The sequence below is a fragment of the Lepisosteus platostomus genome, chromosome 9, assembly GCF_059453375.1.
Source record: "Lepisosteus platostomus isolate fLepPlt1 chromosome 9, fLepPlt1.hap1, whole genome shotgun sequence".
Taxonomy (NCBI): domain Eukaryota; kingdom Metazoa; phylum Chordata; class Actinopteri; order Semionotiformes; family Lepisosteidae; genus Lepisosteus; species Lepisosteus platostomus.
The window spans coordinates 51,160,468-51,174,299 of record NC_142619.1 but is presented as its reverse complement, the minus strand read 5'-3'; positions in this window follow the sequence as shown (position 1 = coordinate 51,174,299).

Genomic DNA, 13,832 nt, shown 5'->3' with positions numbered 1-13,832 from the left:
AACAGATTTCAAAACCTCTTGGAAATGTATCTTCTTTAATAATCTGTCTTCTTTAGGCAAATTTTTACTGAGGTGAAAAATGATGTCAAATGGTACATACATCGGCATGCTTTAAATGCCTGGCTAGGGTTAGGGTTAAAAGAACCATATACTTTTTCCCGAAGTTACACTTCTAGCTGCACTTTAAATGACAAAATGAAGAGAGTTTACCCCTTAGAACAGGTATTCTTCACACTTTTCATCTGGCTCACTTTTGGGATAAAATGAGTGAATGGGGCAATATACTGAAAGGTGGCCAAAAGTGTCCGAAAACTAAAAGTGCAGATAGGAGCAAATTATCACTCATCCTAAAGATAACTGGGGGCCCGGAATGCAGCACTGACAGTAAAAAACTTCTACGTAGTGTGGGATCGCTAACCCTAACCCTAGCTAGGGTTGAAAGTGTACATTCCTGCATAGTGTCTCAGAAGCCCTCCAATCATGAGATTTGAATTTTTTCCTCAAACCCAAATGTATCAGTCTCAAACAACCCAAACTGGTTTCAAAACCTCTTGGAAATGAATCTTCTTTAATAATCTGTCTTCTTTAGGCAAATTTTCATTGAGGTGAAAAATGCTGTCAAATGGTACTGTACATACATTGGCATGCTTTAATTGCCTGGCTAGGGTTAGGGTTAAAAGAACCATAGAATTTTGCCCGAAGTTACACTTCTAGCTGCACTTTAAATGACAAAAGAAAGAGAGTTTACCCCTTAGAACAGGTATTCTTCACACTTTTCATCTGGCTCACTTTTGGGATAAAATGAGTGAATGGGGCAATATTCTGAAAGGTGGCCAAAAGTGTCCGAAAACTAAAAGTGCAGATAGGAGCAAATTATCACTCATCCTAAAGATAACTGGGGGCCCGGAATGCAGCACTGACAGTAAAAAACTTCTACGTAGTGTGGGATCGCTAACCCTAACCCTAGCTAGGGTTGAAAGTGTACATTCCTGCATAGTGTCTCAGAAGCCCTCCAATCATGAGATTTGAATTTTTTCCTCAAACCCAAATGTATCAGTCTCAAACAACCCAAACTGGTTTCAAAACCTCTTGGAAATGTATCTTCTTTAATAATCTGTCTTCTTTAGGCAAATTTTCATTGAGGTGAAAAAGGCTGTCAAATGGTACATACATCGGCATGCTTTAAATGCCTGGCTAGGGTTAGGGTTAAAAGAACCATAGAATTTTGCCCGAAGTTACACTTCTAGCTGCACTTTAAATGACAAAATGAAGAGAGTTTACCCCTTAGAACAGGTATTCTTCACACTTTTCATCTGGCTCACTTTTGGGATAAAATGAGTGAATGGGGCAATATTCTGAAAGGTGGCCAAAAGTGTCCGAAAACAAAAAGTGCAGATAGGAGCAAATTTTCACTCATCCTAAAGATAACTGGGGGCCCGGAATGCAGCACTGACAGTAAAAAACTTCTACGTAGTGTGGGATCGCTAACCCTAACCCTAGCTAGGGTTGAAAGTGTACATTCCTGCAGGGTGTCTCAGAAGCCCTCCAATCATGAGATTTGAATTTTTTCCTCAAACCCAAATGTATCAGTCTCAAACAACCCAAACGGGTTTCAAAACCTCTTGGAAATGTATCTTCTTTAATAATCTGTCTTCTTTAGGCAAATTTTCATTGAGGTGAAAAAGGCTGTCAAATGGTACATACATCGGCATGCTTTAAATGCCTGGCTAGGGTTAGGGTTAAAAGAACCATAGAATTTTGCCTGAAGTTACACTTCTAACTGCACTTTAAATGACAAAATGGAAAGAGTCTACCCCTTAGAACAGGTATTCTTCACATTTTTCATATGGCTCACTTTTGGGATATAATCAATGAATGGGGCAATATACTGAAAGGTGGCCAAAAGTGTCCGAAAACTAAATGTGCAGATAGGAACAAATTTTCACTCATCCTAAAGATAACTGGGGGCCCGGAATGCAGCACTGACAGTAAAAAACTTCTACGTAGTGTGGGATCGCTAACCCTAACCCTAGCTAGGGTTGAAAGTGTACATTCCTGCATAGTGTCTCAGAAGCCCTCCAATCATGAGATTTGAATTTTTTCCTCAAACCCAAATGTATCAGTCTCAAACAACCCAAACTGGTTTCAAAACCTCTTGGAAATGTATCTTCTTTAATAATCTGTCTTCTTTAGGCAAATTTTCATTGAGGTGAAAAATGCTGTCAAATGGTACATACATCGGCATGCTTTAAACGCCTGGCTAGGGTTAGGGTTAAAAGAACCATAGACTTTTGCCCGAAGTTACACTTCTAGCTGCACTTTAAATGACAAAATGAAGAGAGTTTACCCCTTAGAACAGGTATTCTTCACACTTTTCATCTGGCTCACTTTTGGGATAAAATCAGTGAATGGGGCAATATACTGAAAGGTGGCCAAAAGTGTCCGAAAACTAAATGTGCAGATAGGAACAAATTTTCACTCATCCTAAAGATAACTGGGGGCCCGGAATGCAGCACTGACAGTAAAAAACTTTTACGTAGTTTGGGATCGCTAACCTTAACCCTACCTAGTGTTGAAAGTGTACATTCCTGCATAGTGTCTCAGAAGCCCTCCAATCATGAGATTTGAATTTTTTCCTCAAACCCAAATGTATCAGTCTCAAACAACCCAAACTGGTTTCAAAACCTCTTGGAAATGTATCTTCTTTAATAATCTGTCTTCTTTAGGCAAATTTTCATTGAGGTGAAAAATGCTGTCAAATGGTACATACATCGGCATGCTTTAATTGCCTGGCTAGGGTTAGGGTTAAAAGAACCATAGAATTTTGCCCGATGTTACACTTCTAGCTGCACTTTAAATGACAAAATGAAGAGAGTTTACCCCTTAGAACAGGTATTCTTCACACTTTTCATCTGGCTCACTTTTGGGATAAAATGAGTGAATGGGGCAATATTCTGAAAGGTGGCCAAAAGTGTCCGAAAACAAAAAGTGCAGATAGGAGCAAATTATCACTCATCCTAAAGATAACTGGGGGCCCGGAATGCAGCACTGACAGTAAAAAACTTCTACGTACTGTGGGATCGCTAACCCTAACCCTAGCTAGGGTTGAAAGTGTACATTCCTGCATAGTGTCTCAGAAGCCCTCCAATCATGAGATTTGAATTTTTTCCTCAAACCCAAATGTATCAGTCTCAAACAACCCAAACTGGTTTCAAAACCTCTTGGAAATGAATCTTCTTTAATAATCTGTCTTCTTTAGGCAAATTTTCATTGAGGTGAAAAATGCTGTCAAATGGTACATACATCGGCATGCTTTAAATGCCTGGCTAGGGTTAGGGTTAAAAGAACCATAGAATTTTGCCCGAAGTTACACTTCTAGCTGCACTTTAAATGACAAAATGGAAAGAGTCTACCCCTTAGAACAGGTATTCTTCACATTTTTCATCTGGCTCACTTTTGGGATATAATCAATGAATGGGGCAATATACTGAAAGGTGGCCAAAAGTGTCCGAAAACTAAATGTGCAGATAGGAACAAATTTTCACTCATCCTAAAGATAACTGGGGGCCCGGAATGCAGCACTGACAGTAAAAAACTTCTACGTAGTGTGGGATCGCTAACCCTAACCCTAGCTAGGGTTGAAAGTGTACATTCCTGCAGGGTGTCTCAGAAGCCCTCCAATCATGAGATTTGAATTTTTTCCTCAAACCCAAATGTATCAGTCTCAAACAACCCAAACGGGTTTCAAAACCTCTTGGAAATGTATCTTCTTTAATAATCTGTCTTCTTTCGGCAAATTTTCATTGAGGTGAAAAAGGCTGTCAAATGGTACATACATCGGCATGCTTTAAATGCCTGGCTAGGGTTAGGGTTAAAAGAACCATAGAATTTTGCCTGAAGTTACACTTCTAGCTGCACTTTAAATGACAAAATGGAAAGAGTCTACCCCTTAGAACAGGTATTCTTCACATTTTTCATCTGGCTCACTTTTGGGATATAATCAATGAATGGGGCAATATACTGAAAGGTGGCCAAAAGTGTCCGAAAACTAAATGTGCAGATAGGAACAAATTTTCACTCATCCTAAAGATAACTGGGGGCCCGGAATGCAGCACTGACAGTAAAAAACTTCTACGTAGTGTGGGATCGCTAACCCTAACCCTAGCTAGGGTTGAAAGTGTACATTCCTGCAGGGTGTCTCAGAAACCCTCCAATCATGAGATTTGAATTTTTTCCTCAAACCCAAATGTATCAGTCTCAAACAACCCAAACGGGTTTCAAAACCTCTTGGAAATGTATCTTCTTTAATAATCTGTCTTCTTTAGGCAAATTTTCATTGAGGTGAAAAAGGCTGTCAAATGGTACATACATCGGCATGCTTTAAATGCCTGGCTAGGGTTAGGGTTAAAAGAACCATAGAATTTTGCCTGAAGTTACACTTCTAACTGCACTTTAAATGACAAAATGGAAAGAGTCTACCCCTTAGAACAGGTATTCTTCACATTTTTCATATGGCTCACTTTTGGGATATAATCAATGAATGGGGCAATATACTGAAAGGTGGCCAAAAGTGTCCGAAAACTAAATGTGCAGATAGGAACAAATTTTCACTCATCCTAAAGATAACTGGGGGCCCGGAATGCAGCACTGACAGTAAAAAACTTCTACGTAGTGTGGGATCGCTAACCCTAACCCTAGCTAGGGTTGAAAGTGTACATTCCTGCATAGTGTCTCAGAAGCCCTCCAATCATGAGATTTGAATTTTTTCCTCAAACCCAAATGTATCAGTCTCAAACAACCCAAACTGGTTTCAAAACCTCTTGGAAATGTATCTTCTTTAATAATCTGTCTTCTTTAGGCAAATTTTCATTGAGGTGAAAAATGCTGTCAAATGGTACATACATCGGCATGCTTTAAATGCCTGGCTAGGGTTAGGGTTAAAAGAACCATAGAATTTTGCCCGAAGTTACACTTCTAGCTGCACTTTAAATGACAAAATGAAGAGAGTTTACCCCTTAGAACAGGTATTCTTCACACTTTTCATCTGGCTCACTTTTGGGATAAAATCAGTGAATGGGGCAATATACTGAAAGGTGGCCAAAAGTGTCCGAAAACTAAATGTGCAGATAGGAACAAATTTTCACTCATCCTAAAGATAACTGGGGGCCCGGAATGCAGCACTGACAGTAAAAAACTTTTACGTAGTTTGGGATCGCTAACCTTAACCCTACCTAGTGTTGAAAGTGTACATTCCTGCATAGTGTCTCAGAAGCCCTCCAATCATGAGATTTGAATTTTTTCCTCAAACCCAAATGTATCAGTCTCAAACAACCCAAACTGGTTTCAAAACCTCTTGGAAATGTACCTTCTTTAATAATCTGTCTTCTTTAGGCAAATTTTCATTGAGGTGAAAAATGCTGTCAAATGGTACATACATCGGCATGCTTTAATTGCCTGGCTAGGGTTAGGGTTAAAAGAACCATAGAATTTTGCCCGATGTTACACTTCTAGCTGCACTTTAAATGACAAAATGAAGAGAGTTTACCCCTTAGAACAGGTATTCTTCACACTTTTCATCTGGCTCACTTTTGGGATAAAATGAGTGAATGGGGCAATATTCTGAAAGGTGGCCAAAAGTGTCCGAAAACAAAAAGTGCAGATAGGAGCAAATTATCACTCATCCTAAAGATAACTGGGGGCCCGGAATGCAGCACTGACAGTAAAAAACTTCTACGTAGTGTGGGATCGCTAACCCTAACCCTAGCTAGGGTTGAAAGTGTACATTCCTGCATAGTGTCTCAGAAGCCCTCCAATCATGAGATTTGAATTTTTTCCTCAAACCCAAATGTATCAGTCTCAAACAACCCAAACTGGTTTCAAAACCTCTTGGAAATGTATCTTCTTTAATAATCTGTCTTCTTTAGGCAAATTTTCATTGAGGTGAAAAATGCTGTCAAATGGTACATACATCGGCATGCTTTAAATGCCTGGCTAGGGTTAGGGTTAAAAGAACCATAGAATTTTGCCCGAAGTTACACTTCTAGCTGCACTTTAAATGACAAAATGAAGAGAGTTTACCCCTTAGAACAGGTATTCTTCACACTTTTCATCTGGCTCACTTTTGGGATAAAATGAGTGAATGGGGCAATATACTGAAAGGTGGCCAAAAGTGTCCGAAAACTAAAAGTGCAGATAGGAGCAAATTATCACTCATCCTAAAGATAACTGGGGGCCCGGAATGCAGCACTGACAGTAAAAAACTTCTACGTAGTGTGGGATCGCTAACCCTAACCCTAGCTAGGGTTGAAAGTGTACATTCCTGCAGGGTGTCTCAGAAGCCCTCCAATCATGAGATTTGAATTTTTTCCTCAAACCCAAATGTATCAGTCTCAAACAACCCAAACGGGTTTCAAAACCTCTTGGAAATGTATCTTCTTTAATAATCTGTCTTCTTTCGGCAAATTTTCATTGAGGTGAAAAAGGCTGTCAAATGGTACATACATCGGCATGCTTTAAATGCCTGGCTAGGGTTAGGGTTAAAAGAACCATAGAATTTTGCCTGAAGTTACACTTCTAGCTGCACTTTAAATGACAAAATGGAAAGAGTCTACCCCTTAGAACAGGTATTCTTCACATTTTTCATCTGGCTCACTTTTGGGATATAATCAATGAATGGGGCAATATACTGCAAGGTGGCCAAAAGTGTCCGAAAACTAAATGTGCAGATAGGAACAAATTTTCACTCATCCTAAAGATAACTGGGGGCCCGGAATGCAGCACTGACAGTAAAAAACTTCTACGTAGTGTGGGATCGCTAACCCTACCCTAGCTAGGGTTGAAAAGTGTACATTCCTGCTGGGTGTCTCAGAAGCCCTCCAATCATGAGATTTGAATTTTTTCCTCAAACCCAAAAATATAACTCTCAAACAACTCAAACAGATTTCAAAACCTCTTGGAAATGTATCTTCTTTAATAATCTGTCTTCTTTAGGCAAATTTTTACTGAGGTGAAAAATGATGTCAAATGGTACATACATCGGCATGCTTTAAATGCCTGGCTAGGGTTAGGGTTAAAAGAACCATAGACTTTTGCATGAAGTTACACTTCTAGCTGCACTTTAAATGACAAAATGAAGAGAGTTTACCCCTTAGAACAGGTATTCTTCACACTTTTCATCTGGCTCACTTTTGGGATAAAATGAGTGAATGGGGCAATATTCTGAAAGGTGGCCAAAAGTGTCCGAAAACTAAAAGTGCAGATAGGAACAAATTTTCACTCATCCTAAAGATAACTGGGGGCCCGGAATGCAGCACTGACAGTAAAAAACTTCTACATAGTGTGGGATCGCTAACCCTAACCCTAGCTAGGGTTGAAGAGTGTACATTCCTGCTGGGTGTCTCAGAAGCCCTCCAATCATGAGATTTGAATTTTTTCCTCAAACCCAAAAATATAACTCTCAAACAACTCAAACAGATTTCAAAACCTCTTGGAAATGTATCTTCTTTAACAATCTGTCTTCTTTAGGCAAATTTTCATTGAGGTGAAAAATGCTGTCAAATGGTACATACATCGGCATGCTTTAAATGCCTGGCTAGGGTTAGGGTTAAAAGAACCATAGAATTTTGCCCGAAGTTACACTTCTAGCTGCACTTTAAATGACAAAATGAAGAGAGTTTACCCCTTAGAACAGGTATTCTTCACACTTTTCATCTGGCTCACTTTTGGGATAAAATGAGTGAATGGGGCAATATACTGAAAGGTGGCCAAAAGTGTCCGAAAACTAAAAGTGCAGATAGGAGCAAATTATCACTTATCCTAAAGATAACTGGGGGCCCGGAATGCAGCACTGACAGTAAAAAACTTCTACGTAGTGTGGGATCGCTAACCCTAACCCTAGCTAGGGTTGAAAGTGTACATTCCTGCATAGTGTCTCAGAAGCCCTCCAATCATGAGATTTGAATTTTTTCCTCAAACCCAAATGTATCAGTCTCAAACAACCCAAACTGGTTTCAAAACCTCTTGAAAATGAATCTTCTTTAATAATCTGTCTTCTTTAGGCAAATTTTCATTGAGGTGAAAAATGCTGTCAAATGGTACATACATCGGCATGTTTTAAATGCCTGGCTAGGGTTAGGGTTAAAAGAACCATAGAATTTTGCCCGAAGTTACACTTCTAGCTGCACTTTAAATGACAAAATGAAGAGAGTTTACCCCTTAGAACAGGTATTCTTCACACTTTTCATCTGGCTCACTTTTGGGATAAAATGAGTGAATGGGGCAATATTCTGAAAGGTGGCCAAAAGTGTCCGAAAACTAAAAGTGCAGATAGGAGCAAATTATCACTCATCCTAAAGATAACTGGGGGCCCGGAATGCAGCACTGACAGTAAAAAACTTCTACGTAGTGTGGGATCGCTAACCCTAACCCTAGCTAGGGTTGAAAGTGTACATTCCTGCATAGTGTCTCAGAAGCCCTCCAATCATGAGATTTGAATTTTTTCCTCAAACCCAAATGTATCAGTCTCAAACAACCCAAACTGGTTTCAAAACCTCTTCGAAATGTATCTTCTTTAACAATCTGTCTTCTTTAGGCAAATTTTCATTGAGGTGAAAAATGCTGTCAAATGGTACATACATCGGCATGCTTTAAATGCCTGGCTAGGGTTAGGGTTAAAAGAACCATAGAATTTTGCCCGAAGTTACACTTCTAGCTGCACTTTAAATGACAAAATGAAGAGAGTTTACCCCTTAGAACAGGTATTCTTCACACTTTTCATCTGGCTCACTTTTGGGATAAAATGAGTGAATGGGGCAATATTCTGAAAGGTGGCCAAAAGTGTCCGAAAACTAAAAGTGCAGATAGGAGCAAATTATCACTCATCCTAAAGATAACTGGGGGCCCGGAATGCAGCACTGACAGTAAAAAACTTCTACGTAGTGTGGGATCGCTAACCCTAACACTAGCTAGGATTGAAAGTGTACATTCCTCCAGGGTGTCTCAGAAGCCCTCCAATCATGAGATTTGAATTTTTTCCTCAAACCCAAATGTATCAGTCTCAAACAACCCAAACGGGTTTCAAAACCTCTTGGAAATGTATCTTCTTTAATAATCTGTCTTCTTTAGGCAAATTTTCATTGAGGTGAAAAAGGCTGTCAGATGGTACATACATCGGCATGCTTTAAATGCCTGGCTAGGGTTAGGGTTAAAAGAACCATAGAATTTTGCCTGAAGTTACACTTCTAGCTGCACTTTAAATGACAAAATGGAAAGAGTCTACCCCTTAGAACAGGTATTCTTCACATTTTTCATCTGGCTCACTTTTGGGATATAATCAATGAATGGGGCATTATACTGAAAGGTGGCCAAAAGTGTCCGAAAACTAAATGTGCAGATAGGAACAAATTTTCACTCATCCTAAAGATAACTGGGGGCCCGGAATGCAGCACTGACAGTAAAAAACTTCTACGTAGTGTGGGATCGCTAACCCTAACCCTAGCTAGGGTTGAAAGTGTACATTCCTGCATAGTGTCTCAGAAGCCCTCCAATCATGAGATTTGAATTTTTTCCTCAAACCCAAATGTATCAGTCTCAAACAACCCAAACTGGTTTCAAAACCTCTTGGAAATGTATCTTCTTTAATAATCTGTCTTCTTTAGGCAAATTTTCATTGAGGTGAAAAATGCTGTCAAATGGTACATACATCGGCATGCTTTAAATGCCTGGCTAGGGTTAGGGTTAAAAGAACCATAGAATTTTGCCCGAAGTTACACTTCTAGCTGCACTTTAAATGACAAAATGAAGAGAGTTTACCCCTTAGAACAGGTATTCTTCACACTTTTCATCTGGCTCACTTTTGGGATAAAATCAGTGAATGGGGCAATATACTGAAAGGTGGCCAAAAGTGTCCGAAAACTAAATGTGCAGATAGGAACAAATTTTCACTCATCCTAAAGATAACTGGGGGCCCGGAATGCAGCACTGACAGTAAAAAACTTTTACGTAGTTTGGGATCGCTAACCTTAACCCTACCTAGTGTTGAAAGTGTACATTCCTGCATAGTGTCTCAGAAGCCCTCCAATCATGAGATTTGAATTTTTTCCTCAAACCCAAATGTATCAGTCTCAAACAACCCAAACTGGTTTCAAAACCTCTTGGAAATGTACCTTCTTTAATAATCTGTCTTCTTTAGGCAAATTTTCATTGAGGTGAAAAATGCTGTCAAATGGTACATACATCGGCATGCTTTAATTGCCTGGCTAGGGTTAGGGTTAAAAGAACCATAGAATTTTGCCCGATGTTACACTTCTAGCTGCACTTTAAATGACAAAATGAAGAGAGTTTACCCCTTAGAACAGGTATTCTTCACACTTTTCATCTGGCTCACTTTTGGGATAAAATGAGTGAATGGGGCAATATTCTGAAAGGTGGCCAAAAGTGTCCGAAAACAAAAAGTGCAGATAGGAGCAAATTATCACTCATCCTAAAGATAACTGGGGGCCCGGAATGCAGCACTGACAGTAAAAAACTTCTACGTAGTGTGGGATCGCTAACCCTAACCCTAGCTAGGGTTGAAAGTGTACATTCCTGCATAGTGTCTCAGAAGCCCTCCAATCATGAGATTTGAATTTTTTCCTCAAACCCAAATGTATCAGTCTCAAACAACCCAAACTGGTTTCAAAACCTCTTGGAAATGTATCTTCTTTAATAATCTGTCTTCTTTAGGCAAATTTTCATTGAGGTGAAAAATGCTGTCAAATGGTACATACATCGGCATGCTTTAAATGCCTGGCTAGGGTTAGGGTTAAAAGAACCATAGAATTTTGCCCGAAGTTACACTTCTAGCTGCACTTTAAATGACAAAATGAAGAGAGTTTACCCCTTAGAACAGGTATTCTTCACACTTTTCATCTGGCTCACTTTTGGGATAAAATGAGTGAATGGGGCAATATACTGAAAGGTGGCCAAAAGTGTCCGAAAACTAAAAGTGCAGATAGGAGCAAATTATCACTCATCCTAAAGATAACTGGGGGCCCGGAATGCAGCACTGACAGTAAAAAACTTCTACGTAGTGTGGGATCGCTAACCCTAACCCTAGCTAGGGTTGAAAGTGTACATTCCTGCAGGGTGTCTCAGAAGCCCTCCAATCATGAGATTTGAATTTTTTCCTCAAACCCAAATGTATCAGTCTCAAACAACCCAAACGGGTTTCAAAACCTCTTGGAAATGTATCTTCTTTAATAATCTGTCTTCTTTCGGCAAATTTTCATTGAGGTGAAAAAGGCTGTCAAATGGTACATACATCGGCATGCTTTAAATGCCTGGCTAGGGTTAGGGTTAAAAGAACCATAGAATTTTGCCTGAAGTTACACTTCTAGCTGCACTTTAAATGACAAAATGGAAAGAGTCTACCCCTTAGAACAGGTATTCTTCACATTTTTCATCTGGCTCACTTTTGGGATATAATCAATGAATGGGGCAATATACTGCAAGGTGGCCAAAAGTGTCCGAAAACTAAATGTGCAGATAGGAACAAATTTTCACTCATCCTAAAGATAACTGGGGGCCCGGAATGCAGCACTGACAGTAAAAAACTTCTACGTAGTGTGGGATCGCTAACCCTACCCTAGCTAGGGTTGAAAAGTGTACATTCCTGCTGGGTGTCTCAGAAGCCCTCCAATCATGAGATTTGAATTTTTTCCTCAAACCCAAAAATATAACTCTCAAACAACTCAAACAGATTTCAAAACCTCTTGGAAATGTATCTTCTTTAATAATCTGTCTTCTTTAGGCAAATTTTTACTGAGGTGAAAAATGATGTCAAATGGTACATACATCGGCATGCTTTAAATGCCTGGCTAGGGTTAGGGTTAAAAGAACCATAGACTTTTGCATGAAGTTACACTTCTAGCTGCACTTTAAATGACAAAATGAAGAGAGTTTACCCCTTAGAACAGGTATTCTTCACACTTTTCATCTGGCTCACTTTTGGGATAAAATGAGTGAATGGGGCAATATTCTGAAAGGTGGCCAAAAGTGTCCGAAAACTAAAAGTGCAGATAGGAACAAATTTTCACTCATCCTAAAGATAACTGGGGGCCCGGAATGCAGCACTGACAGTAAAAAACTTCTACATAGTGTGGGATCGCTAACCCTAACCCTAGCTAGGGTTGAAGAGTGTACATTCCTGCTGGGTGTCTCAGAAGCCCTCCAATCATGAGATTTGAATTTTTTCCTCAAACCCAAAAATATAACTCTCAAACAACTCAAACAGATTTCAAAACCTCTTGGAAATGTATCTTCTTTAACAATCTGTCTTCTTTAGGCAAATTTTCATTGAGGTGAAAAATGCTGTCAAATGGTACATACATCGGCATGCTTTAAATGCCTGGCTAGGGTTAGGGTTAAAAGAACCATAGAATTTTGCCCGAAGTTACACTTCTAGCTGCACTTTAAATGACAAAATGAAGAGAGTTTACCCCTTAGAACAGGTATTCTTCACACTTTTCATCTGGCTCACTTTTGGGATAAAATGAGTGAATGGGGCAATATACTGAAAGGTGGCCAAAAGTGTCCGAAAACTAAAAGTGCAGATAGGAGCAAATTATCACTTATCCTAAAGATAACTGGGGGCCCGGAATGCAGCACTGACAGTAAAAAACTTCTACGTAGTGTGGGATCGCTAACCCTAACCCTAGCTAGGGTTGAAAGTGTACATTCCTGCATAGTGTCTCAGAAGCCCTCCAATCATGAGATTTGAATTTTTTCCTCAAACCCAAATGTATCAGTCTCAAACAACCCAAACTGGTTTCAAAACCTCTTGAAAATGAATCTTCTTTAATAATCTGTCTTCTTTAGGCAAATTTTCATTGAGGTGAAAAATGCTGTCAAATGGTACATACATCGGCATGTTTTAAATGCCTGGCTAGGGTTAGGGTTAAAAGAACCATAGAATTTTGCCCGAAGTTACACTTCTAGCTGCACTTTAAATGACAAAATGAAGAGAGTTTACCCCTTAGAACAGGTATTCTTCACACTTTTCATCTGGCTCACTTTTGGGATAAAATGAGTGAATGGGGCAATATTCTGAAAGGTGGCCAAAAGTGTCCGAAAACTAAAAGTGCAGATAGGAGCAAATTATCACTCATCCTAAAGATAACTGGGGGCCCGGAATGCAGCACTGACAGTAAAAAACTTCTACGTAGTGTGGGATCGCTAACCCTAACCCTAGCTAGGGTTGAAAGTGTACATTCCTGCATAGTGTCTCAGAAGCCCTCCAATCATGAGATTTGAATTTTTTCCTCAAACCCAAATGTATCAGTCTCAAACAACCCAAACTGGTTTCAAAACCTCTTCGAAATGTATCTTCTTTAACAATCTGTCTTCTTTAGGCAAATTTTCATTGAGGTGAAAAATGCTGTCAAATGGTACATACATCGGCATGCTTTAAATGCCTGGCTAGGGTTAGGGTTAAAAGAACCATAGAATTTTGCCCGAAGTTACACTTCTAGCTGCACTTTAAATGACAAAATGAAGAGAGTTTACCCCTTAGAACAGGTATTCTTCACACTTTTCATCTGGCTCACTTTTGGGATAAAATGAGTGAATGGGGCAATATTCTGAAAGGTGGCCAAAAGTGTCCGAAAACTAAAAGTGCAGATAGGAGCAAATTATCACTCATCCTAAAGATAACTGGGGGCCCGGAATGCAGCACTGACAGTAAAAAACTTCTACGTAGTGTGGGATCGCTAACCCTAACACTAGCTAGGATTGAAAGTGTACATTCCTCCAGGGTGTCTCAGAAGCCCTCCAATCATGAGATTTGAATTTTTTCC